This window comes from Thunnus albacares, chromosome 1 (assembly GCF_914725855.1).
Source record: "Thunnus albacares chromosome 1, fThuAlb1.1, whole genome shotgun sequence".
Lineage (NCBI taxonomy): Eukaryota > Metazoa > Chordata > Actinopteri > Scombriformes > Scombridae > Thunnus > Thunnus albacares.
Window position 1 is genome coordinate 6,156,011 of NC_058106.1, and position 25,558 is coordinate 6,181,568.

At 40.5% G+C, this 25,558-nt stretch overlaps 1 long non-coding RNA gene across 1 annotated transcript; it reads right to left on the reverse strand.

Moving 5' to 3' along the window:
* Positions 1-12,870: 12,870 nt before the first annotated feature.
* On the reverse strand, positions 12,871-25,386 carry LOC122988068. The gene is made up of 3 exons (XR_006404691.1): positions 25,322-25,386; positions 15,926-16,046; positions 12,871-15,822 (listed from the first exon to the last, which is right to left on the reverse strand). It is a non-coding gene; the product is annotated as an uncharacterized LOC122988068 (long non-coding RNA).
* Positions 25,387-25,558: the final 172 nt, after the last annotated feature.

The following is a 25,558-nucleotide window of genomic DNA, read 5'->3' on the forward strand; positions in this document are numbered from 1 at the left end:
TACCAGAGTTCCTTACTGTCCCTTAACAGTCTATCTTCAGCCTTTCATTTGTAACTGTGTACTTATTTTTGTAGATTCACAGGTTGTGTGGAACCTATTCTTCAATTGCTTACTGCAGTGGAGGTTTCTACTACTTCATGCTGTTTTCTAAACTGTCTTTTTTCAAGGTATTCACCCAGACAGTATTGGAGAAAATAGTCCAGTGGCACCCAAAAACAACAGTCACATTTGCACTGGAATATTGACAACACTGTGAAATGCGGAGCAAAATATATCTTTCTACCACTTAGTTTTAATTTCCCTGCTTTTTATATTTTCTGGCTATGCTGCAGCCATGTTTTGGTAAATTTGCACCATTCAGAATCCCACTCTTCCCCACTGACACAGTCCAATTTATGGAGCATTGCAGTTCTACTTCCTGGCAGGGACGGACGCCATGATCCACACACAGAGCCATCGATTATACAATTACATCAAGATTGGAATATGAAGGTGGTTGAGGGAAGGCTGATCCTCATGATCTGTGTGTGTGTGTGTGAGTGTGTGTGTGCCAGGGGGAACTCCCTGCAGATCTGGAGCATATGTCTGGTCGTGCTAAAGTCACAGGGTTAAGTAGGATTCAGACCAGGGAATAGACTGCTGCAGATCTGGCACTAATACAGCACTGCACTACCACTAACACATGCATGAGTGCATAGTAGCACAGTGGTATGAGAAGCTGTTTGGGCCATAAACATTAATGCCATACTTACACTCAAACGAACCATCATAATCTCACACATAGACCACAGTAATCTTTATCGTGGGGGTGTTTGAAAAAGTCTATGGTGAGAGAATCATGTGTTTGAGTGACAAAGGAAATATGTCTATAAAAGAAATTATGGTATAAGGGGAGAATAGTATGGTATTTGTGAATTTGTACAATGATATGTGTGGGACACACTATTATTATGTATGCAAGACATAATAATAAGATATGCAAGACATTCTACTGGTGAAAGTGAAAGAAAATAGGAGAGTGTGAGAGAGTATAACTGTGTTTATCTGTGAATGTATGATAACCTATGAGAGAGATTGTGTGTGAGATAGGGACACAGCATATATGTCAGAAAACTGTAGTGTGTGTGTGTGTGTGTGTGTGTGTGTGTGTACCTGTTTGGCGGCACTGCTAGCAAAGTTTAGGCTACAAGGGGGCATCTAATAAGTTAGAATTCACTATGTCTTGTTGAAACTATGTTTGCCGTCTCTTCTTCAAAACGTTGTAAGTCAATCAGGAAGTAACAATCAAAAGCTGTATTCATAATTTTTTGATGACTTGGGAACAGAAAGACTCCACAACAAGCTAACAGTCTCACAACTTAACACATTAGTGCGTCATGAAGTTGTCATGGCTAACATGCTAGCAGACATATATATACATATATATAGGTCCATCCATCCGTTTTAATGCGCTTTTTCAATTTGCGCATAAAAAAATCTGAGTGAAAACGCTGAAAAAAAGTTGAAATATTGCAAAAAAAAGTTTACACTTTGATAAGATGGAAAAGTTGATGTATCAATAAGGGAAAATGCAACAGAGTGCGATGGAAACAGATATAGCGAATAAATGATGACATATAGGAAGCATGTGATTGAAATGTCCATGAAAAGTGGAGGCAGATGTTTTTCACTGTAAGCTCTCTTCTTCATCTCTGGGCAGCATTCACTATATATATAACTGAGACAGAGTTGTTCAAAATGCTGACAAGAGCAAGAAGCTGTGATGTTAGCTGTTCAAGATTCTCCATTTCCACTGTCCATCATGCTCTCCATCATCAGGATTTGTATCACTTTTTCCAACACTTTGCTCCAACACTATGTCATTAATTACATTACATTAATATTCACAAAACAGTAGAGGATGGAAATGCACATTAATTTCCCTTTTTTTTTAATTGATTTTCTGAAATTTCAGTTAAAATTTGTGATACATTTGGATGGAAATCTGACTATTTACACATCTCGCTGACAAGAGGAATATTAGTATTCATCTGAAGTCATATTTTCTGCCTCCTGACCAATGTAAGCCCAGCATTCACTTTCCTTTTAGATCTTGTTTATTCTCCAACAACTCCTAGAATATCTCTTTCTTCAGCTGCTAAATGTTCTTCAGCTTGTTGCTAAATTCATCTGCCTGCCATTCACCTATCAGTGTCATTCTGTCTCAGCATACAGTACTAGTCAACAGTTTGGGCACACTTTCTCATTCAAGTGAATGGGAAGATGTGTCCAGATATTTTACTGTATACTGTGGATATATACTATCACTGGAGAACATAATGTGAGTTCAGTTGTGTGTGTCACTGAGAACAGTGGGCCAGCATAGAAAAGTATGATTGTGTGTGTAAAGTATTTTGTGTGGGACAGTTTAGTGCTGTACGTGCATGGTTAAGTTGCTGTGTATGAGATCAAGTATGATGTCCTAAATGGTATGTCATACAATACAGAGTTAGATTGGCACATGGAAATGTCCACACACACTCACACACAAATGAGTTCAGTGTACAAACATAATTTCTTGTCCTGTTTTACCCGCTAGACTGTTAAAAAAATAGATAAGGGAAGGAATACTTGATCCTGTGTGCGTGTATGTGTATGTGTGTGGGTGTGTGTGTTCCTGTGTGTATGTGTTTGGAGTTGCACCTGCCTAGACATTTTGGTCCAGCTGGGTCAGTGTCCATCCTCGCGTTCCAGCCCCCAGGCAGTGACATCCAGACCCTTGATCTCCATTTCTTTCTGCCATACAAACACATTTTCTGCAACGTGCAGTAGATGATGATTGTAATCTAAAATAAATGAAAGGGAAAAAACACACGGGAGGGGTGAGGGTAGTGGGGGGTGTACAAAGAGCAAGTGAACCAGAAGGGAGAGAGAGACAGAGAGCATTATCACCTTGGCCGAGCATCAGGAGTTAGAAAAAAACAAAAAGGGTGGGAGAGAGAAAAGAAGGTCCACGGGCAAATTCATCTTCCCCTGCTACAATCAATCTCTGGCCAAAAGAAATACACAATAACTAGGCAGGAAGAGGCCAAGATTAATGGGCCACCGACATCTCCACTGACCAGCATCCACCTCCACCCAATACCACCTCTCTCTCTCTCTCTCTCTCTGTTTCATGTGCCCTCTTTCTTTCTTCAGCCTGTCTCTCTCACCCCATCCCTCTGTCTCCCCTCACACTTTTGCACTCCCTCTCCCAGAAAAGCCCCCTTCTTTTTTTTTTCTTCCCATATACACCCCCTCCTTCCTCCTCCACACACACACACCTTGTCTCTGCCACATGCAGTGATCTATCGTTTTTGCTGACTGTTTTACAAGTGCATTAGCAAGCTTTAATGAGAGCGGCCAGTCACTGAGCAAATGCATGCAAGGGCAAACAAGGCCAGGCATGCCCACTAACTCTCAGCTCTCCAGCATGGAGCAAAGGGAGGAATGGATTCCTCTCAATACAGAGAATAATCATCTGAACACTATTTAGCTTTTTTATTTCTCCTGAATATATTAAATATCTGATTTGCATTTACATTTTAAAGTACGTCGTGATGAGAAGGCCACAGAAACAAATGAACTCTGGATTAACATTTTGATGAATAAAATATTGGGAAAATTATTAGAAATTAGAAAGTTGAGGTCATTATTGACGCTTTAAAGAGCCAATTTGTTCTGTTCTTAGTCCTAAATGGAAGAAAGCGTCTACTAGAACTTTCAAAATATTTGACAAACATTTAGGGTTATTTTCTCATCAATACCAGTAATGTAAAGATTAAAAGCTGATGTCTGAACACTGCATGAAAAGAGGGAAATCCTGGAAAATATTGGACTTGTGAAATTATGGAAGATCACTTTGGACTGTATGTGGAAATAAGAGGAAGTATATTGTGTGAGAGGCAAACTCCAAAGGAACACTATAAACATTTGTTGTGTCTACTAATGTGGATTTTAGTTCAAGTTTGTCAGAGTGTTGTTTGGAGCTGCAACCTTTCATACTTTAATGACTGACCAGTGACTTATTTTCATATTACAGCGGAAAAGTGGTCAGAAAAAATCTGCACCTTGAAATTGACCATAAAGGTTTTGTTCTACCAGTTAATCTGATATAAGAAACTTGAACTGCCTGCATGTGCAAATTTGAAAGTACAGGTTCATATGTGAAATATGGAAAAAAAAAGCCTTTCTTTTGTGATTTGAAATATTTACATATGAAGTAAAAGTCATGGGATGATCAGAGTTATTTTTATTGTATGTACACTCACCAAGCTCTTTATTAGGAACACCTGTGCAATCTAATGCAATCCAATACAACAGCTCTGCCATAAATTCTACTTTTATGAAGCTTATACATTTTCAGGTTTTGTTGACATTGTCATAAGGTGATTCTACTTCATGTTTATTAATTAAACTTTATTTTGAGAATTCATTCAAGACATTGTTGTTATTTATAGCTTATTTGGATAACTATTATTACCAAGGCAACGGCTACACTTCCTGGGGTCCATGTTAAGAACATAAATGTATGCACATGCTTTCACATACAGGCATACATAAATACAATACAACAGCACAAACTCTGTACCCCCTCCCCAATTAACAGTATAAACATTACAAAAAACAAAAACAATTTCAATAAAACCATGTAAAACTCTTACTTTATATATCACTCTCTATATGTATACATACAGCATATACACACATGCACATTCTGTCACGGTGGAGTGTAGGCAGGTGGACCCAAGTGCAAGAGACGGCAGGCAGACAGGATCTAAAGCACAGCTTTATTTAAACAAAAACTGTAGCTCAAGAACAGGCAAAATGAAGAGACAATTCGACAAAAACTGAACTGAAAACTGGACTTTAATACAAACAGAACTAACAAGGGAATAGGGAACAGGTGACCAGGCAGGAGAACAGGCTGGGGGCCTATTTGGCTGGGAGAACAAATGGAACAGGGCAGGGCTGACGAGGCAGATGCAGGGCAGGTGTGGAGGGAAAAGCAGGCCGGGGAGGAGTACAGGAACACAGGATGAACTCACAGAGCAAACAGACAACCAAAAGTCAGAAAACACAATGAAACCAGACAGGACTATGACACAACCATGACAGTACAAGGACAGACTCAAGGGACAGATTCCAGACCTCCCACCAAGCCGATCAGGAACACCAGGCAGGCTGGGTGGAGGGGGTCTGGAGGAAGATTTCAGGGGCAAGTGGCCTAGGAGCTGAAGAATGGAGTTGGGAATCTCAGGTGGACGGCCTTGGGGCTGGACAGGGGCGGAGCTGAAGACCTCAGGTGGATGGCCTGGGGATGCGGCAGTGGCTGAGCAGGAAACCTGGGGGGCTGGGCCGATGGGCGTAACACATCTGGAGGGTAACCAGGAGGCAGGGCTGAGGGGCATAGTAGCTCTAGATGACGGCCTGGATGCTGACAATGTACGGGGACCAGCTCTGGAGAACACTCAGAAGGATGACCAGACATGCTTAGCTGCTCTGTAGGATGACATAGAGACCAGCGACATAGGCAGAGCCACTCTGGAGACCAGCAATGTAGGCAGGACTGTTTTGGAGACTGGCAATGAAGGCGGGACCACCAGAAGGCAGGCAGGTGGGCAGAACTGCTCTGGAGGTCAGCCAGAGGGCAGGACAGATGGGCAGAGCCACTATGGAGGTCGACGATGTAGGCAGGACCGCTTTGGAGGTCGGTGATGTAGGCGGGACCACTTTGGAGGTCGGTGTTGAATGCTGGGCCACTCTGAAGGTCAACGACGAGGCTGGAGGTCAGGAAAAGCAGCTGGCACCGGAAGATTTGGCTGCAGGTCGGGGCAGGCTGCTGGATAAGCATCTGGCATCTGGATTGCAGGACCAGAGACCAGCAGCTCGGGTGCAGGTCCAGAGTCTGGTGGCTGGAGCACAGGACCGGAGTCTGGCAACTAGAGTGCAGGACCACAACAGCGGTAATCGACAGCTGAGGGTTGGAATAGGCTGCAGGAGGTCTGGTTGGGTGTCAGTGAAGACAGCTGACTGATGGTCTGAGAGGTCTTGCTGTGGGTTGGCCAAGATTGCCGACTGAAGGTCTGGTTGGGCATTGGCAGGGATGGCCGACTGGAGGTCTGGCAGGCCATGGGTGGAGATGGCCAATGGCTGGGGCCCTGGCAGGGAGCCAGCAAGTGCGGCCGATGGTTGGGGACTGGGGTACAGGAAATGCAGGACCAGGACAGATGAGTAGCAGACTAGCTGGCTCAGGAAAGGCAAGCTGCAGGCTCACGAACCCAACCCTAATCGACTGGAATGCGGGCTGGCTGCGAGCAGTATGGGGTGCAGGCTGGTTGCGAGTGGTCTGGGGTGCAGGCTGAAGGCTAGCAGGCTGGAGTTCAGGCTGAGATACAGGCTGAAGGCTATCATGCTGGTGGCTGGATGGCTACTGGGGAACACTGGGAAGGGAGCCTCACACTCCACAGAATCCCAGCAAACTGCCAACTCTCGTGGATGGACTGAAAAACTTGGTTATGAGCTCACCATCAGAAACAGTTTTTTTCATTGCATTGGTTCTAGGTTGAGGAATTGTAACATGACCCCTCCTAACCTGTCTTGTTTCATGGCCATGTCTGTTCTGAGAAAATGTTATTCTTCAGTACAGGCAGTAGGGCTGTTTTGAAATACATATATTCCTGACTAAAATTAGAAGACTGCATATTAATCTGTCTTCCACTCTCAGCCAGGCAAGATCAGTGTGCATTTGGTTTATACTTTCTTTCATTGAACACCTGAGTGCAAGACATGCTGCTCTATTCTGCACTATCTGAAGCTTTTACAGCTCTTTATTGCTGTACTTGACCAGATTGCTGGGCAGTAGTCAAGATGAGACAATACCAAGGCTTGTATAATGTGTAAAATGGTACTTGGTGTAAGAAAAGAGGAGCATCTTCTTATAATAGATATTCCTCGCCCTATTTTTCCAATTATTTTGTCAATGTGATTCTGCCACAATAGTTGTTTGGTATCACCACAGTGCCAAAAACAAAGGATTTTGCCAAGATAAATCAGACCTGGCTCAAACTATATTCCACTGGCAGTCTACTGTAATGTTAGTTAAATTTAAAATGGAGTTCATTTTCACCAAAAGTACGCCTACATTATAAGAACTCATCGTGTCCATTCACTGGAAAAGTAAATAAATGTATGTTTGCCACCTTCCTCCTGGATAGTGCCAGTTAGTCAATAGCTTTTATAAAATCCATTGTTTAATAAGAGATCATGAAACTTTATAAGGCTTACATTCATACTTAAATTACATGTGCTGAGTACACAGCTTTCTCCCTGGTGTTTATATAATTATATGTGACAGTGTGTTGGCACTCTAAGAAAAACCCTGATAATGTGTTATGACACTTCAGGTATTAACAATATTTCTTTGGAATGTCAAATATGGCATTATCATTAATCAGTACCATTTCTCATAAAGAAAAAGGATTCTTAGACGTTCAACTGCATTTTAGCCTTCAGATATTACAAGGGATTATTTCACATTACAGAAACTGTGTCACTGCTTTCAACAGTTAGATTGTTAATTTTTGTGCACGTAACCTTATTTCTTAAGTCAGACAACAAAGAATAATTGTAACAAATTTGATTTGAAATGTTCTCAGTGGTCATCTTTGTAAGCATGACATCAGCTGTCTTCATTTGGGCCATTAGAGAAAACTTATTTTCCTCACCTCTACAAACCATATTCTCCCATACTGATTAAAAAAAATAATTAGGCTACATGGCACCAAAATAGATATTCCTCTCCATTCACTTCCTCAAGTGAACTTTATCAGCCTTAGTACCCTTTTTCTGTCACCAATAACTGTGGAAATGGCAGATCAAGCCCCAGCCTCCATTTCTCAACCCATCCACACATTCCTATTAGAATACCCATTGATTGGATGAAAATGACATTAGTACTTTAATTAAACCCTCTCCATACAGAAGCCAGAGAGTAATGATCCCCCTTCAGACAAATGAAAGAGGAATGTGAATACAAAACTCATCTCTTATTGTTGCTGTTAACAAGAAATTGCCACAACAACGTCACTTATTGACAACTCCTGCCACAAAGATTCTTCAAAGCAGATTTGCAATGAATGGGCTTTGTAAATGTGGTTTTGGCTATAAAGCTGTCATCTTTAACCCTTAGATAGTGGGTCCAAAATGGCCTGGCTCTTTTCTTTGTCAAAATTTTTTCAGCATATTATATTTCACATGTTCCTCAACAATCTTGTTTTTGACATCCACTCATTGAAATTATTTCTCTTTTACTTTCTCAGAAAATAAAGTGTCGGGGAAACCTGACTAGAGTGGCTAGGAAGGTGGTAGGAGGCAGACTCAGACTCTTGCTGAATGAGTAAAAAGAGATTTTCTTTGTCCAATGTAACAAAACAAGTGTCTCAAAAAAGAAAAAGAAAAAAAAAGAAATTAATGCAAGTAAATCAGACTTAAGTTAACAGGGTTAACTACACTGTAATCCTATAATTTCTACTCTCCTAAACCAACATTTCTCACCTTAAATAGGTTCTTCAATCTATCTCGGCAGAACCACATTTCTTGTGAGGTTGTCCTTTCCCTTATACCAACAACTGGCATATGACAGTGCTACTTGTATCAGCAAACATTATTTACACAAAACACATCCACAGTATAATCCTCATCACAAGTCAAAATAAGTACAAATCATATAGATACTAAACCAAACTCACTTGGTCTAATCCATGACATCATTGGTGATGTCAGTGAGAGTTTAAAAGCAGGAAATCATTGGGTGACTCCCCCTTTGTCTCCTTGTAAGCATGACGAGTATGGTAAGAAACACAAGCTAATCTATAACTCAAGAAACTCAGGACTTAAATTAATAAACAATAAGTGGACTTAAATACTTGACTGTCTTGATAAAACCATAAATGGTGTAAATGTAACACAATGCTAAACAAACAAAACCCTGGATAATATTTGAAAGCAATGTACTGGCTAAACAAACAGATGATAATCTGGAAAGAAACACAAACTGTAATGGGGACATATGGTGTGGTCTCACCCACTTTGTCACATAATGGGTCCAAAGTAAATGGGTCCAAAATGAGCTGTATGCAGTTCCTATGGAAGTTCATAGGAGCCTTTCATGCTCATCAGTTATTTCTGTCAGGTATACAGTATATTTGCAGTGAACAACATCTCAGATGTTCTTAGCATCACTACGCAGTTACATTATTTTACACATCAAGATTATTTTACATTTGATACGTAAAGTATAATCTATGTATGTATATGTTTTTAATTTCAAAAAAACTGTTATCACTAAATTTTACACATTGGTATTTTGACTTTTCAAAGCAGGAAAAGCAGTGTGTAGATAGCAGGTGTAAATAAATAACACTAACACCAGTAAGCCATGTCAGTAAGTGAGCATGCACAATACTGGAACGCTCAAACTGGCTGACCTAAATGGAACGCAGCCATCACTGATATTATTAATTCCAGCTGTGCTTTTCCTGCTTCTACCTGTCAAAATGTAATTAAAATGGTCTATTACTGCCATATTAGCTGACTTTATAGCTAACTAACATTACTGTGCAGTAGTTCTGTGGATGTATTGACATACCTAAGTAGCTTTGTAGCTTAGCTAATTAGCTTAGCGGGTAAGTACAGTAATACTTTAGAGACAGAGGCTATAATATTCATTTATTTGATAATTTTATTATGGTTATACCTTTAATATACCATTTTTTATTGATAGATACTATACTGTCCACAGTATATATTTCTCTATATGTAGTCTTGACATGGCTGCTAGACACAGCTGGAATGGTGTCGGAGATAACTGATAATAACTGTAGAATCTGACATCACAGATGAAGATGGGTTAGATTATCAATAAATTATTCACAGTGTTGGAGGTTGCCTCCTAACTATGAACCCAGTTCATTGAAGAAATGGGAACAGTCACAGGAGAGAAGTAAACAGGGTCAAGTGAGAAGAACATCAGATCAAAACATCATAATTCTTATGTTATTAAAAACATTATGTTGTGCAAAATGAAGATGAAGCATATATTTACAGTATTATTAACAAAAACAATTGACTGTAATATGGATCATTTTTGACCCACTTATAAACAAGTGTGGGTTCAAATGATCTATGCATCTACAGGTAAAGACACCTAAGTAAACTGTAGACAATGCCACACTAGAAAAAAGTAGAGGTTTTTCAGGAGTAAGTTACCTAACACACCAAAAATTAGCTTTCACAAAACATTAAATTATACTTTGTTTCCCCAAAAAGAGCTTATCTTTGTAGAACTAGCTCTGCCTACTGGGCTATATGCCATAGATTCAGGTCATGATGATTTATGCCAGCCCAAAAAGGCTTGTAAACTCCACTCCTGCATATAAAAAGGTAGGAAAAACTGAGTTTCACTAGGTTTATCCTCAAACACATCTATAGCAGGAATAAAAGTAGGCCTACAGGAGATAAAACGGATAATAAATGAATGTTTGAAATCTATCTGCTCCTTATCATCATCATGGTAAAGCAGTGTATTCAGACTTCCAATGGGGAAGGCTTTGACTTTAGCAAATGGGTTCTAGTGTGTGTCATTAGACATATCAGGGTAATCATATTGTTTTACAGTGCATGCAGCCAGCTCTCCTATAAGTAACTGTTCATACTCAGGTGATATCAGCAAACACAGCCCCAGCTGCAGTATGGGAAAACATAACAAGTGTGTACATGGTGAGTATGTGTTCATGGCCACATTTGTTATCTCTGTTTTCCGATTTTATGTGTGTTTGCGCATGCACAGTCTGTGAGTGTGTTTGTGTATGCGTGTGTGTTTTTCCAGGGGCCCAAGAGATCACAGAGGAGGCAAGGACTGAGAGAGAGCAGGTCCCCAGCCCACAGAGGTAAAAATTCATTTCTTGAGAGCTATATATCAACGGGCATTTGTTTAATGAGCGCCAGAGTGGAAAGATGTATAGAACATGTCAGGCGTCCACTTGCAATGCGTTGTGGGTAGCAGATAGCATCACAGAGTGTGACCGCTCACTCTGTCTCCCTGCTCGCCTCTTTTATCTCCAGCCTCCCTCTCCCCATTATAAATGAGAGACAGAAGAGAACAAGAGGTAAAAATAATGGAGAAGAAAGAGGAGAAGAAAGAGGAAAACATACAGACACACACACAAAGACAAAGTCAAATTGTCTGCACATATTTGCAGAAACACACACTGTAGCTTGCACATGTGTGTATACAAGCATGATGCCAAACAAGATAGAACAGCAGCACAAAAAAGGGTGTCAGGTGTATGATATCTACATGAACAGTGTAATAGAGGCAGAAAAGAATTTGAAGTTTTGGAGGGAACACATTTAGCAATCTGTCTTAGCCAGGTATCAGCAGCTGATCTGCATTCATTTGTTTTTTTTAATCAGTCAGATCTCAGCATGAGTCTTACACACACACACACAAACACACACACACGTACAGACACATCGGCGTGCTCCCTGGCATGCCTAACTAACCTGTATTTCCCCTCCTGGCAGATCCCCCTGCCTTTGTTAAGATATGTAAATGGGATGCATGGGGAGGACGTGTGGGTAATTAATTGTAACTGGGGGGATAATGTTGCGCTGTCAGAGATGTCTCTGGTTTGTGTAACATTTTTTAAGAGTAATGTGGTTAAACTGGGAGTGTATGTTAGCGCTCAGTCTTAATTGTGCCGTGCTGGGAATGCTAAATCTCAGCTAGCTTGCTCCCCTCCCTCTCCAGTTCTTTGTCTGTGTGTGTGTCAGGAGTCCTCTGCTCTGAGAGCGAGAAATATATTATCCCAACTTAGTGTGCAAACAACTGGAGTTCTTTGCGAGCTGTTTAAAAATGATGGTTCCAGTGAGAAAAAAAAATAGTTCAGTAGAAAATGTTTTTCATTCTAAAATCTCAATGTAGTACTGTAACAGAAAGCAAAATCCCATTCACAACAGCTGAAACGATTTAGATTGGCCGAATGTTGCATGAGTTAATTTAGGTGTTAAAATTTTAGAATCACTCTGTTTTGTGCAAATGAGCCTTCATTCCAATAAAAGTTTAGATGTGTTGATGTCTCTCCAATGTCACTACAGAAGACATAAAAGTGGTGGAAAGTGACTAAGTCCATTAACTTCAATTCAATTCAATTCAGTTTTATTTATATAGCGCCAAATCACAACGGAAGTTATCTCAGGGCACTTTTCACATAGAGCAGGTCTAGACCGTACTCTTTAATTTACAGAGACCCAACATTCCCCAATGAGCAAGCACTTGGTGACAGAAGCAAGGAAAAACTCCCCTCTAATGGGAAGAAACCTCAAGCAGAACAGGGCTCTAGGTGGGCGACCATCTGCCTTGACTGGTTGAGTTGAGAGAGAAGGAGTGAGGGGAAGAGAGGAGAGAGAGACACAGAGAAGCACAATAACAATAATAATAAAAGAAAAACAACAATAATAACGATAGATATATGACTAATAACAATAATTGCAGGCATGGAGGTCCATGGGGTCCTCAGAGACATGGTCCATGGAAGCCCATGATCCATAACTAGCAGGTCCACGACCCTGATCCATAGGAGCCTGTGAGATGAGAAAGCACAAAAACTCTGGGGAAGAAGCCAAGTTAGTAACATTAACTCAATTACTGTACTTTAGAACAGTTTTGAATATTTCTATTCTATGCAGATTTATTCTGATTTATTGATTGAAAGGCATATCGTATTTTTACTTCAATATATTTATTTGACAGCTATAATTATTGGTTACTTTGCAGATTCAGATTCCACTTGAAAAAAAAGTATATGAGTTCAAAAAATGAAATACATTGTTATAGATGAAACTGTCCAACAGTTCACATGGTGCTTAAAATGAGCTCCACTTCAACCAGATACAACATTAAAATGTTGCCTACATGTTAACAATCCAGTGATTTAATATGTATAACACTCTAAACTCTACTTTTGACACTTAAGTATATATTAGTAGATAATACATATTTACCTACTGTACTTACAGCTGCATTATTTTTGCCACTTGAGGGCAGTAGAAAAAGTTGTAAACAACAACATTATATTACTATATGATATGAAATATTATCACCTTATAAAGTTATAAACATGTTAGCAAGCTATTGCCGATTTACACCTCCAGCAGACACAGAGCATTAGCATTTGTTTCCAGTAGAGTCATGTTCTGGCAACCTAATGCAAGTCCAATATTCACTCTCCTTTTATCTCTGTTTTGGTCTCCTCCCACTCCTGTGGGAAGTATTTGGCTCTTTAGTTGCTAAATGTGCTACTATGTTCACCAAGTAAATGCTAGCTTTGCTTATGTGCCATTTGGTGATGGGCAGTAGTGTACAGTGAGGTTTATCAGAGCTTTATTGTTGAAAAGTGAGTGAACCAAAACCATAAAGTTGTGGGGTTGTACCATCACAACAAAGAGCTGAAAGACACTAAAATGCTCTGTAGAGCTGAGGGAAACTGCAGAGTCCGGTGATAATTCTCTGCGGGTTCATCACAATGAGCGATAAATTTAACATTAAACACAGTCATTTGATTCATTGTTAATATAGAAAAACTTATTAGTGCAGCTTTAAGTAAAACTTTAGATATAGGACTGTATGTACCAGAATTTTTTCACACTATGGTATTAGTACTTAAGTAAAGGATCAAAGTGTAAAATTCAGATATTAAGCTAATTGGAAGACAGCTATGATACGGGTGAACTGTCCTTAAGCAAGTAAATATAATATATTCCAGCTCCTGGGATGCTGCGGTCTAGTTGATCCTGTCCTTTGACCTCCTTGTGGAGAAAAATATGAAAAACAAAAATAGATATAAAGCAATTATCCATAACATCCTTAACATCCATGTTCATGAACTAAAAGCAGGTGGTTTGCAATGAGATTAAGCCTGCATATACAACAGAAAACAATTGTAAACAATGATCGGGTGAGACAGCCTTTCCCTTCTCTTGTCACTTTTCCACAAGCAATAGCACTTTCTAGAGGGAGTTCCATCCCAGCAAGTCCTGTTGACCACAACATGCTGTCTCTCTCACTCTCCGTCTGTCTTTCTCTCACACACGCACACACATCAGTACACACCGTCAGCTAAAGCATGTTAACACCAGGGACTCTGCCAGGGTGTGAAAGCCCATCAGTGTATGTATATGAAGGCAGTATGTGAAGGAGTGTGTGTGTATTCCACACACACACACACACAAACACATTGTTTAGACAGTATTACATTGGTGCTAAAAGCGTATTCAGGTTCCTATTCCTGGAGATTGAACATTCGAGTCGAGATTGTCCTCAGTACCTCTGTACCTGACACCACACTGTGTTTGGGACATACCATGAAGTGAAGTCATTTTTGAAAAGCATGAAAAGCCTGAGTAGCAAGAACATGGTGGTGGTGTCGTGTCATTTTATTCCTATGTCACTCTCACTTTTGATTAAATATTTGGTCCATGCATTTTGTTTTGTAATTTAGTAGTTTAGTTAAGTTCCTGACTTTGTCAAAATACAGAAATAAATTATTATCTAAAAAATGAAGTTGTTCATAGCAGGCAGGACATGATGAATTAAAAGTCAAGCGTCAAATACAAACTAACCTCCAAACAACATTGGCAAGCAAGTGTCTGCATTTTACTTACACATCAAGTGATATTACTGAGTTAACCAATTTATCTCACGTTTAATAATATAGCTACTACATGAATGTAGTGTAATTAAAAATACATTCTCCAAGTTCTAATCCTGTGACCTTGTGCTAACTGTTCAGTTATCTATTGGTATACACCAAATGCATGTACAAAAAAAAAAAAGAAATAAAGAAAATTCAAATCTGAAAGAGGTGATCAAATCCCTCTCTTAACTACACTCACATATTAGGTTGACTCAGATGTGGGTCACATTACAGAGGTCAAAGACACTCAGGAACTTTATTGAATAATTATTCAAAATAATAAAATGGTCCCAGAAACACCCCCATGGGGAGTCCAAAAGAGACCTTTGTTGAGCAAGAGCTATGACCCATGAACCTAAAGTGAAAGTAGAATCCTATGGTTGAAATGAAGATAAAGTTCTTTCTGCAGTCAAAAAGTACCATTAGGTTGTCATAGGTAAAGCTAAAAAATAAATTATTTTATCTGGGTTAACAAAAATATACTCAAAAATGTCCAGTACAGCATTTGATACCCATTTAGCTGATAATATAGATAGTTTAGGCTTCTCAGAAAGACCAATGAAAGAAACTGTCTACATTGTCTGGTCACACTAGTCATGGAGTCAAGTTTAAAAACAGTGTGGGACTTCATAATCCCTAAATGCTTTCTCCTCTTACAATTAGTTTCTCCTTGAATCAAATCACTCATCACACCTGTGCTCCAATTGTAGGGACAGATCCCAGCAGGGGGGCGGAGTTATGCAGTTAACACTAAGAGGGTTCGTTTAGCTCATTTGTCTGTCAAAAACTGCCATGTGGAAGGAATCCACTACTCCTGTCATCTCTATCTCGCCTCTCTGCCCTCTCAGTTTCCTCTGTTTTGATGTGTCCAGTCTAGACCTTTTAGTACATGTCAAAGTGCCAGGGCCTGTCATGTCAAGCTCACGCCTACTTCCTGTGCCTACGATGTTGCTTGGTCTCAGTCGGTGCCTCAACTTCCTTGATGTTCTTCTCTGTCACCCCCGTCTTCCTCCGCTGCCACTTTGACTCATTTAACGTCCCCTGTAGACTGTGGCAATGAGGGGTGATAGAACATAAGGTGACAGGATGGAGCAGTGTGTGTGTGTGTGTGCGTATGTGTGTGTGTGTGTGTGGGGACAGTGCTAACTTACTAAGTAGTGGCCAGTCAACCAGTGTGTGGTGTGGTGGCCTGAGCGCAGCAGGAGCTGTCCTCAGTATGACTCGTCTTTTTTCATTCTTTCATCTGCAAGCATTCTTCATCTCAGGGGACAGCTGGGAGAAAGATGAAAGAGACAGGCTGAAAAAAGACTGAGGGGAGAGGATGTTTGGGAGGGACAGGGGACTTTACAGAGTTAAGAAAGTGAACTAAAAGGATACCAGGCCGCACTCTGATAAATGCAGTGGAGCAGATATACTGTGTGCAGTAACAAATCCATATACATGCTCATATACCCTGCTGTAGGCTCCCGGTGTTAATGAATCAACTTAGCTGTTGCAAGTTCTCTAAGTTTTATGGATCCATTGATGTAGAGTTAAATTCCTGTTTATTAAAATGTAGATCTCATGTCATTTGTATGGGTTTTGAGATCTGTGAAATCTGAGATATGAGATCTGAGAAATTTGTGGAACAACAAAGTTTGTGAGGTCAACAGGCCAGTTGGTTTTTTGGATGCGAAACTGGAAGTAAGGACACCTGGAATGTATGTAATTGTCCGTCCTTACACAACCATGTGTGTACAACTACAGTTTGTTAAGTCAAATCTGCAGCACAAAGTTCCTTACTGCTAAATTTCCTTATTCAAAGATTAGATGAGATCAGTGATATCATTATTCAAAAAATTGAGATTTTAAGATCAAAGTTGTAAACCGGATTTATCCTTTAACAAAGTAAACGTGCAAGACATATCGATTATGATTTAACTGTGAGAAAATATGTGGACAAGATGGTGTTGATAAAGAAAACAATAGATTGAAATGCAAGGGCCTTTCACTTAGAGCATGTCATGAATAAGCACAACACATGAAAGTGAAAAATTCAGTGTCTAAAGTATTTACATCTACAATTCCCCTTAGTTCGGTTTCTTTTCACACAGAGAAAAATCCAAGTGAACTAAAATAAATCACTACAAGCCACATGAGAAATGTTCAATCTGCTTATTGGTCAGATTTGTCTGGGGCGGGAGCAAGAACATAGACACAGGAAGAAGATCCTGAAGAAAGTCCTCTGGCCAAATACAGCGTTCTTCGTTGCGCTAGTCCAGGTCGGACCTCAGTCAATTCTATTAAATTCTCTCACCAGCATCCCAGTATGCAAAGCACACCTGGCTATGGGAGCTGTTTATCTCATACTCACAGAGTACACCTAGTAGTTGGGTCGGATCGAGGTCAGATGATGTTCCCTCAAACGATCCACTCCAGAGTTCGTTTGGGACAGAAACCACCTCCTCTTGGTAAGGGTAAGGGTCTCCATATGGTTGCAACCGAGTGCGATAACTGTGTCCAGACCTCCCCAAATGATGAATGAAAGGAAATCACACCAAGTGGGAAAAAAAACCAGCTTCTGATTCAGCTAGTACAGCTCTGAAAATGCCCCTAGAGTCTACAGCCATGCAAGTGGCTCTGTGAGGCTGCGCTTGAGCTAAGTGTTCCAACCCTTCTAGATATTATGTTAATATACAACTAAATTGCATTCCCAATTATGTTGTGTTGACAAACATAATCACTGCCTAGATTATGTTTACAGGTCATGTTTTGTCAAATGAATGAAGCGCTACATTTATATATCGCTCTGAAGTCCCGGGGATTGGTGGATGGGAAGCGTTCAAGATACAGGACTCTGGCAACAGAGACCCGGGTTCACATCCCGACTCCTGCCTGTGGTTGGGGTTAGGCAACAAAAGCACTTTGGTTAAGGTTAGTGAAAGATGGCGGTGTGGCATAAATGCTAATAAACATGTTCTGCTTCAAGTCACCACAGACTTTTTTCTGTATTAAACAACAACCACCATCTTCCCCTAAACTGTAAGTGCTGTGAGTCTAAACAGAGCTGTAGTTTCTACTAGCAGATATTGTGCTGCAAAATCAGATATTTTGGTTAAAGGCCACATGAAACAGAAGTTAAGAGCATCTTTAACTTCTGTACTGTGACATATTTCTCAGTGAAACAGAATATTTGAACAAGAGAATTTAAATCAAATCCTTCGCATTTGATTGGGCCATTTAAAAAGTGGGCGGGGCTTAGAGTTTAGCACGATATGCAGCTGCAGAGAGAAACTGAGCTACAGAGGAATGTTGGCTCTACAATCACCCAAACTTGTTAGATCAGGAGGAGGATGAGGGAGAGATGAATGAATTAGACCCCAGCAGCCACATTGTTCTGGAAATGAAAACAAAGTTTTGGTCCCATGTGATCCAAACACATCTCTCTCTATCGCTATCCATATTTGCTACTATGACCAACAAATGGTAAAGTGAGGTTTTATATGACCGGTGTAGCTAACTACTCACCCAAAGTCACATTTGATTGGATGAACTTCTGTAAAGGCCCCTGACTGCAGGATGAGTCATTAAACATTTGAAACCATTTTACAGGAAGAGAAAAGACAGGGATTTTGAAAAGTACTCTGATACTGATTTTTTGACATATGAACCATTAACGCAGGTACACAGAATTAAAACTGTGAAAATGTATTTTTCATTTCGTGGGGCCTTTAAAAAACAACTAGGTACATTGCCTCTGAACATTTCACTCATATGTTCAGTATCAACATTTTTGCAACTTTGTAATTTTCTCATTATGTTGAGAGAAAACGTAATTCAGCCAACATTATGGTTCTAGCAAAACATTTTTGCTGTTCATATGCGCACTTTAGTCATATATGAACATAATTCAAGGAGACAGAGTTGAAATGCTCACATCAGCATGCTGTTGTTGCATTCAGTGATATGTTTTCAAATAATCTGCAAATGAATCACCCTAAAATTTGAACTAGCACTTAATGTAAGGTCTTTAGTCTTTAGGCTGTCAGGCTGCTCAACATCTGCAATATGCTGCTTATAGATTGTACAGTGATAAAAATGACTCAATAATAATGGCAACAGTTGCAAATATTGTGATTAAACATACTTTAAAATGAGCATCAAGGTCCCAAAACTGGGAAGAGTGTGAAAAATATCCCTCTTTCTAAGAATTCAGAAAAAGCATGGCACCCCCATTTGCTTTAGTTTCAGCCATGTTTCAAGATTAAGACGTATTTGGTCTCACTTTCTGTAGTCCTGACTGCTTTTATTTGCTTACTGAAATAACATTTGCTCATGGCAAGTTGCAGTTTCATTTAACAAGAATAACCCCCCCATACCCCATAAAGACCCTTCACTGAGACTGTTTCCTTGGATTCATGCCCGCAGCCGTACAGTCCCAGTCTAGATCAGCCAGCCCCATATATCTCCCTGTGTATTTACAACGCTTTCTGCATCACTCTCTCTGTCCCTGCCCAGGTAGCTGTTTTCCACCAAATGAACAATCTTTATAGACGTGCAGCCGCCATAACAGGCCTGATTTCCAGCACCGGCGTGGGTCGTGTAAGTCTCTGGGAATTGTCAGGCTTCCCGCTCGACAAATCAGGCCTAACGTATGATGTTTGGGGTGCAATTTTTATTCCTGTTTGACTGGCCAACTACCCGGAGGTAATGGGATGTTGGAGGGTGGAAAAGGAAAGCTGCTGGTGGGAAATGTATTCGCGCTGCTTGTGTGTGTGTGTTTGTGTGAAGCCTGATTGATCGATGCGGTGTCCGCTCCCCATTTATATCCCGCTTATTCGGAATTGGTTAAGTTTAGAAAAAATCCGCAAAAAAAAAAACACAGAGAAAGGAAGAGAGCATGAGAGGAAGAGATATGGTGGCAGATTACAGTGAGGCGAGCTCGTACATCTAAGCTGGGGCCGGGGCGTCTGTGATGGAGGGGCTGTGAATTGTCTGTGAACATTAAGTTATCTAAATGAAAATCAATAGTGTGTGTGCCAGTGTCTTACTATTGAGGAGTGTCCGAGGACAGCAGCCAGCAGAGCAGAGACGTGGGCAAGGAGGTGTGTGTGTGTTTGGCATTAAGGGCATAATCCAACACTTCAGGGGCAGGTCATTGGTTTCTAGGCTTGATCATCCAACATGAGCTATGTACTGTGGGGACTGGTCCTTTATATCACACCATACATACTGAAATCTACATCGATGTTTGTGCACAAGTGGACCCAAAGGGAGCATGTGTGTGTACATCTTTGTGTGCATACATGCAGGAATTTGCATATATCCGTTTGCATATCTGAATAGAAGCCCTATCTCAGTTCTTCTCACATACTGGCCACTAGAGAAATCTTTTACCGGTCATAGTTGAGCACCCACTCACCTGTCAGCATCTGTAGGATCATTTCATCCCACTGGCAATTAGCCCAACACCGGCTGGTGTAACGAGTGTCACCATGCCGCTTGAGCACGTTGCCCTGAGGAGTGGCTGAAGTATCATCAGGTGCTGCTCTGTGCTTTTCTCTCACTGAATGAGCCTTGGGATGTCTAGAGATCCTCTGGCTTAAGAGGAGGCACTGAAGCATTATAATCTTGCATAGACTGATCACCTGAAAACTCAAGGACCTAACATAACCCAAATACTACACTGTCTGTTCCACCCTGCCTCTGTGTTAAGGGCCCAAATTGACTGCCATGGATTTAAGCTCCATGCAAATTTGTGTTTATTAATGCAATAAAATCACTAACTTGAATGTGACTTGATTATGTGATAGATAGGGCTTGTTAATTAAATTGTATAGTTCAACATTTTGGGAAGTGCTTTCTTCTCAAGAGTAATTAGAAGATATCAATCTCATGTCTTCATGTTAAGTACAGAGCTTGATTGGGTGTATTGTTAGCCTAGCTTAGCATAAAAACTGGAGACAGGGGAAAACAGCTAGCTTGGCTCTGTTTGAAGAGAAAAAATATACCTGCCAACAACTCAAAAGTTCACCACTTATAATGTTGTATCTATCTTAAAACTATGGAAAGGGGGAGTTACGCTTCCAGTTATACTAGAACAATTTCTCAACAAATCCTCCAAGCACTTCTGTGCAGTGTGGGTTGCCAGATACAGTAGGTGAGCACAGATTTTAGTGTAGGACTCTGTTCTGGCAAGATGATACAAACCTGGCAACATCACTGTGACAAGGAGACTCTCGGAGGCAGAGCACAGTCACTACCCCCGGCTGTTGCTCACTAACAAATTGTTCCAGCAGCAACTCAGTAATTGCAATAAATATTGCAAATTGTCATTGTTACATTTCTGTTTATGTGTAACGTGTCATACAAAAATGTTAATTTTCAAGAGGTTTGGGAGAGTAAGCACTCTTCTTCTGTTCAGGTTTAGGGTTTGTTGGGTCTCAGAGTCAGTTTCTACCAGACCTGTTTTTTTTTGGTTTTTTGTTGGTTTTTAAACAGACACGCACAATTCAGGTTTAGACATAATGTGTAATTGTGTATCTGTAATGTGTATCGGACAGCAAATGAACTATCAACTATCAAGTTAGCCTCAATAAGGGCATGAAACACAAATGGAATGACACCTATTTGAATTTGGGGATAAATTTGAGTAACACGTGTAGCTAACTGCTAATATGAACTAAGACTACTTAGTGCCACATCTAAGAGTAACCTCACTTGTGTATCTTTATTTCCCCGAGTTGTTGTAAACTTTGATTTGAACCATCTAGGATTGTTTGGTCTCCAGCCCCACAGAACAACATCTGACCCTTAGCACCAATTTCAAGGTTACATACTTCTTGTTTCTACCAAATGACTTAATTCAGTAGTGGAAATATTCTTTCACACATTAAATATTATCCCTTCACATGCGTGAATAAATGAAATAGAAGCTTTTATTAGTGGGTTTGACAGCTGATTATGTTCTACAATTAGATTTTTTTCTCTTTCCATTAAAATAAGTATTTTGGCAAGAAATGTTAATTAATCTGTTGGGAAAATAGTTGCATAACAGCTGGTGTGTGGGTATCATGAATTATGGTCTATTAATTACCAGCATAATTGTTTTAAATATGTTGGTCTAAAATGAGTGAAATATAATTATATGCCACAATTTCATCAAATAAACTGTGTAAATTTCTTGTAGTGTCAATAATACTACATAATAGTTTACATAGAAGTATTATTAGTGCAGCTATAGATGTGGTCACATATCCACATACAGATGGCCTTTGAGGAAGACATAGTTGGCGAGAGGAGACCAGCAGGGTGGGAAAGTGGGAGTAGACAGAGTAAAACAGTGTATTAGGGAGGTAGACGTTCTAATGTTAGTCCTCCTATTCTCATTCCCCCTGCTTTCCCTGCTTTAGTACCACCGCTGCTGTGGATGGAGAGAGAGGGAGAGAAAGGAAATTTCTCCATTGCAGAGGCAGTCAGGCAGAGGACAGGAGAGAGGGAGAATAAATCAGCCCCAGTCTGGTCTCTGGTGACCACCCGCGGCAAGGGAATAGTGCAGAAAGACAGAGCGAGAGAAAGGAGGGGGTGGAGAGTGTCAGCGAGGGCTCGGACTACAGAGGAATAATGTCCTTTTACTGTATGTCCCTCTCCACCCAGCCCTGTGTGCCGTCTAAATCTGCCTTCACTCATTTAATGTCACACAATCCCACCCCTTCAATGAACCCGGCTATGTCCACACACACACACACACAGACACACACACACACACACACCTCCACCTCCTCTGACAAATTAGAATTGCCCCGACTCCATCGCCCAGCAAAACAGTGTCTGATTTGGCAAATGGTCAAAGTGGCCATTATCTGGCAACAGAGTGGCCATATCGAGATGAGCCTGAGGAGGGGATCAGGGAAAGAGGAGAAGGACAAAGGGAAAGTAGGGGACGAGCAACAAATTACCCCATTCAGAAGTTAGAAAGTGCACTAACTAACCAGAGGAAAGAGCTTATTATTATGAGGGCCAATCATAAGATGCCATGTCGTGGAGGAGAGAAATATTTTATGATGTGTGCAGGAACTCTACAGATACTCGTGCAATATATTCAAATGCATTTCTCATATTTAAAGACATGCACACAGAAATTTCTGAGTTCATTATTGCAGCATGAATAAAGTTCTGGTTATATCAAAACATAACCTTTGTAATTGTACATTTTTGTAAGTGTGTCCGCATGCATGTATAAATATGTATGTATGTATAAATAACTGCAGTCCTTTCTGAAATGTAGTATGAGCGGCATCAGTGTAGTGATTTAATCCATGCTGTGCAGTTACAGTGTTAAGGAGATATGGATATGAAAAGGTTGCAAAGAAAAATTTAAACATTATAATTTTCATGAAATAGAAATGCATATACAGTATTTGTTGCGAAAAGAAAATTGTCTACTTTAATCTGATATGTAAGTAATGGCCTAAGGTGTTTTCCTCATGTCTTTAAACAGCAGACAGATTATACAGTTTAAATTCTTATGTAGTGTAAATCATGGTGGTGAGAGTACTTTGAAATTGGCAGTAAAATTTTAATTGATAGAGATATTTGGCAGATGCTGTGTGGTATTTTCTCACTCTTACACACACTCTCCGTCCTGCCTGGTTACACATACGCAGCTTTACCCAGGTTTCCTCTCTCCCTGAGCTGTGTTTCATCTAAAGTGAGTTTATTCAAGGCAAGTCAGTGATTTTTCCCTGAAAGAAAAGAAGGAAAGAAAGGCAGACTGAGGCAGAGAGAGAGAGGAGAATACCAGCCTATAGCTAGCCCATAGGACACATTTAGTAATCCTTCCAATGATGTCCAGAGCCCAGTGATGGTTACCAGACCTGCAAATACCCCTACAAACACACACATACACACACACAATCCATTTTTATTGTATTTGGGTCTGCAGCATTGTATTTCCTGCCCTCTCTTAGCGCCACACACACACTGCACTCGAAAACAAAAATCCATATTATCGACCGGCCAGTGTCACCACAATTATTCTTTTGAAACAGCCATTGAAAACAAATTACATCTGCACTGCGTTTTCATCCGATTGCTCTGGGTGAGCAATGCTCAACGGCTGGGCCGACCCTGCCTTAGTCGACCCACAGACCCCTCCCTATAGGTTTGCTGTCTATAGCGCAGTGTCGCTAACGACTGGTCTCTCTCTCTCTCTCTGTGCGCGTGTGTATGTGCAATATTATGGTTAGAGTTCTGGAAAAAAAAAATATCTGAGAGAAGTAGATAAGGGTAAGTAAGGTGTGAATTGGAGAGTCAAAAAAGAAAGGAAAAATTCTTGAGTATTGTAGAGTAAGAGATTGATAAAGTACCATCATCATAATCAGTCATTGTTAGTGGCAGAGGAAGTACTCCAGCCCTTTACTTAAGTTAAAGTACCTATACCACACTGTGAAAAAACTATGTGTCAATTAACGTTCTGTAAAAAATGTACAGACCTAATATTAACTCAGTGCATTTAAAGTATCAAAAGCAGGAGTACTCATTATGCAGCAGAATAGTCCACGCCAGAGTTATATTCTTACATCTTATATGATTTGATTATTATTGCTGATGTTTTAACAGCAGTTTTATATGGTTGAGGTGGAGCTAATTTTGACTATTTTACATATTTGGGGTAGTTTAAATTGCTGTATTACAATACATTATAATTTCTAAGCCCATTATAGATTTTAAAACTCTTATTCTGAAAAGTAGAAAATGTAGTGCCAAGTTTGTACCTAAGTGAAAGTAAAACTAAATTGAAATCCTTAAGTCAAGTACAAGTACAGTACTTGAGTAAATGTACTCTCTGCCACTGGTCATTAACACATGTGGGGTACAATAATTATGTAAGATTTAAATGTTATATTTATTTGAAATGTGAAATGACTTCCCTTTAGTGAGATGATATCTTGTCTGTCTTGTTAAAATAATCAAACACTGGAAGTATTATAGCCATTGATTATTCTGTGAAAGCCATACTGAGGGGCAGCCTGATTGCCACACTACCATCCCACCACTATTACATCTAACTGTGTTACTCCATCTAACAGTATTAGCCCACTCCTCTGCAGCACACGAGCGTCTTCCAATAGCATCAGCCCAGTGGTGCCATGTGAAAACGGGAGAAAACAACAACTAATATCCAGCCGGCACAGTTGGTAATTAATCCTGGCTCGGCTTCCCTTGGCCGAGGAGTACAGCAAAGGCTAGAAGGCAGGATCCCTTTGTTAAGCTTTGACCACACAAGTCACCTCACCGGCCCTCCCGAAGCGGGGAAACGCCAACTTTGGAGTATTAAGAAAACCAATAGCCTTGTTGACATGAACACGGAGGCCTAACCCCCGCAGCCTCCTCATATGAAGCATTGATTTTTCTGTCCGGCCGCGGCACTAAACCCATTCATTCTCTATGGCCGAGCCCAAGACTGGCGCAGATGCGAGCACCCTATACACACACACACACACACACACACACACACACAAACACAGGGGCCTGGCTAAATTCTCCTTTCATCCTCTCAGTCTTACCTTGGGGGTGGAAAGTTGAGGATTAAAGTCACCCCTCCTCCTCCTCCTCCTCCTCCTGGTTCCACTATCACTCCACCACTGAACCAATACCACACACACACACACACAAGTACGCGAGTAAACATGCAAAACCACAGTACTGCCTGCCCTGCACAGAGGCCATAGGGGAGGTGAAGTTAAACATGTTGGGGTGCACCTGAGGGGAGTCGACCTCCTGATCTTTGGGGATGCAGGTCA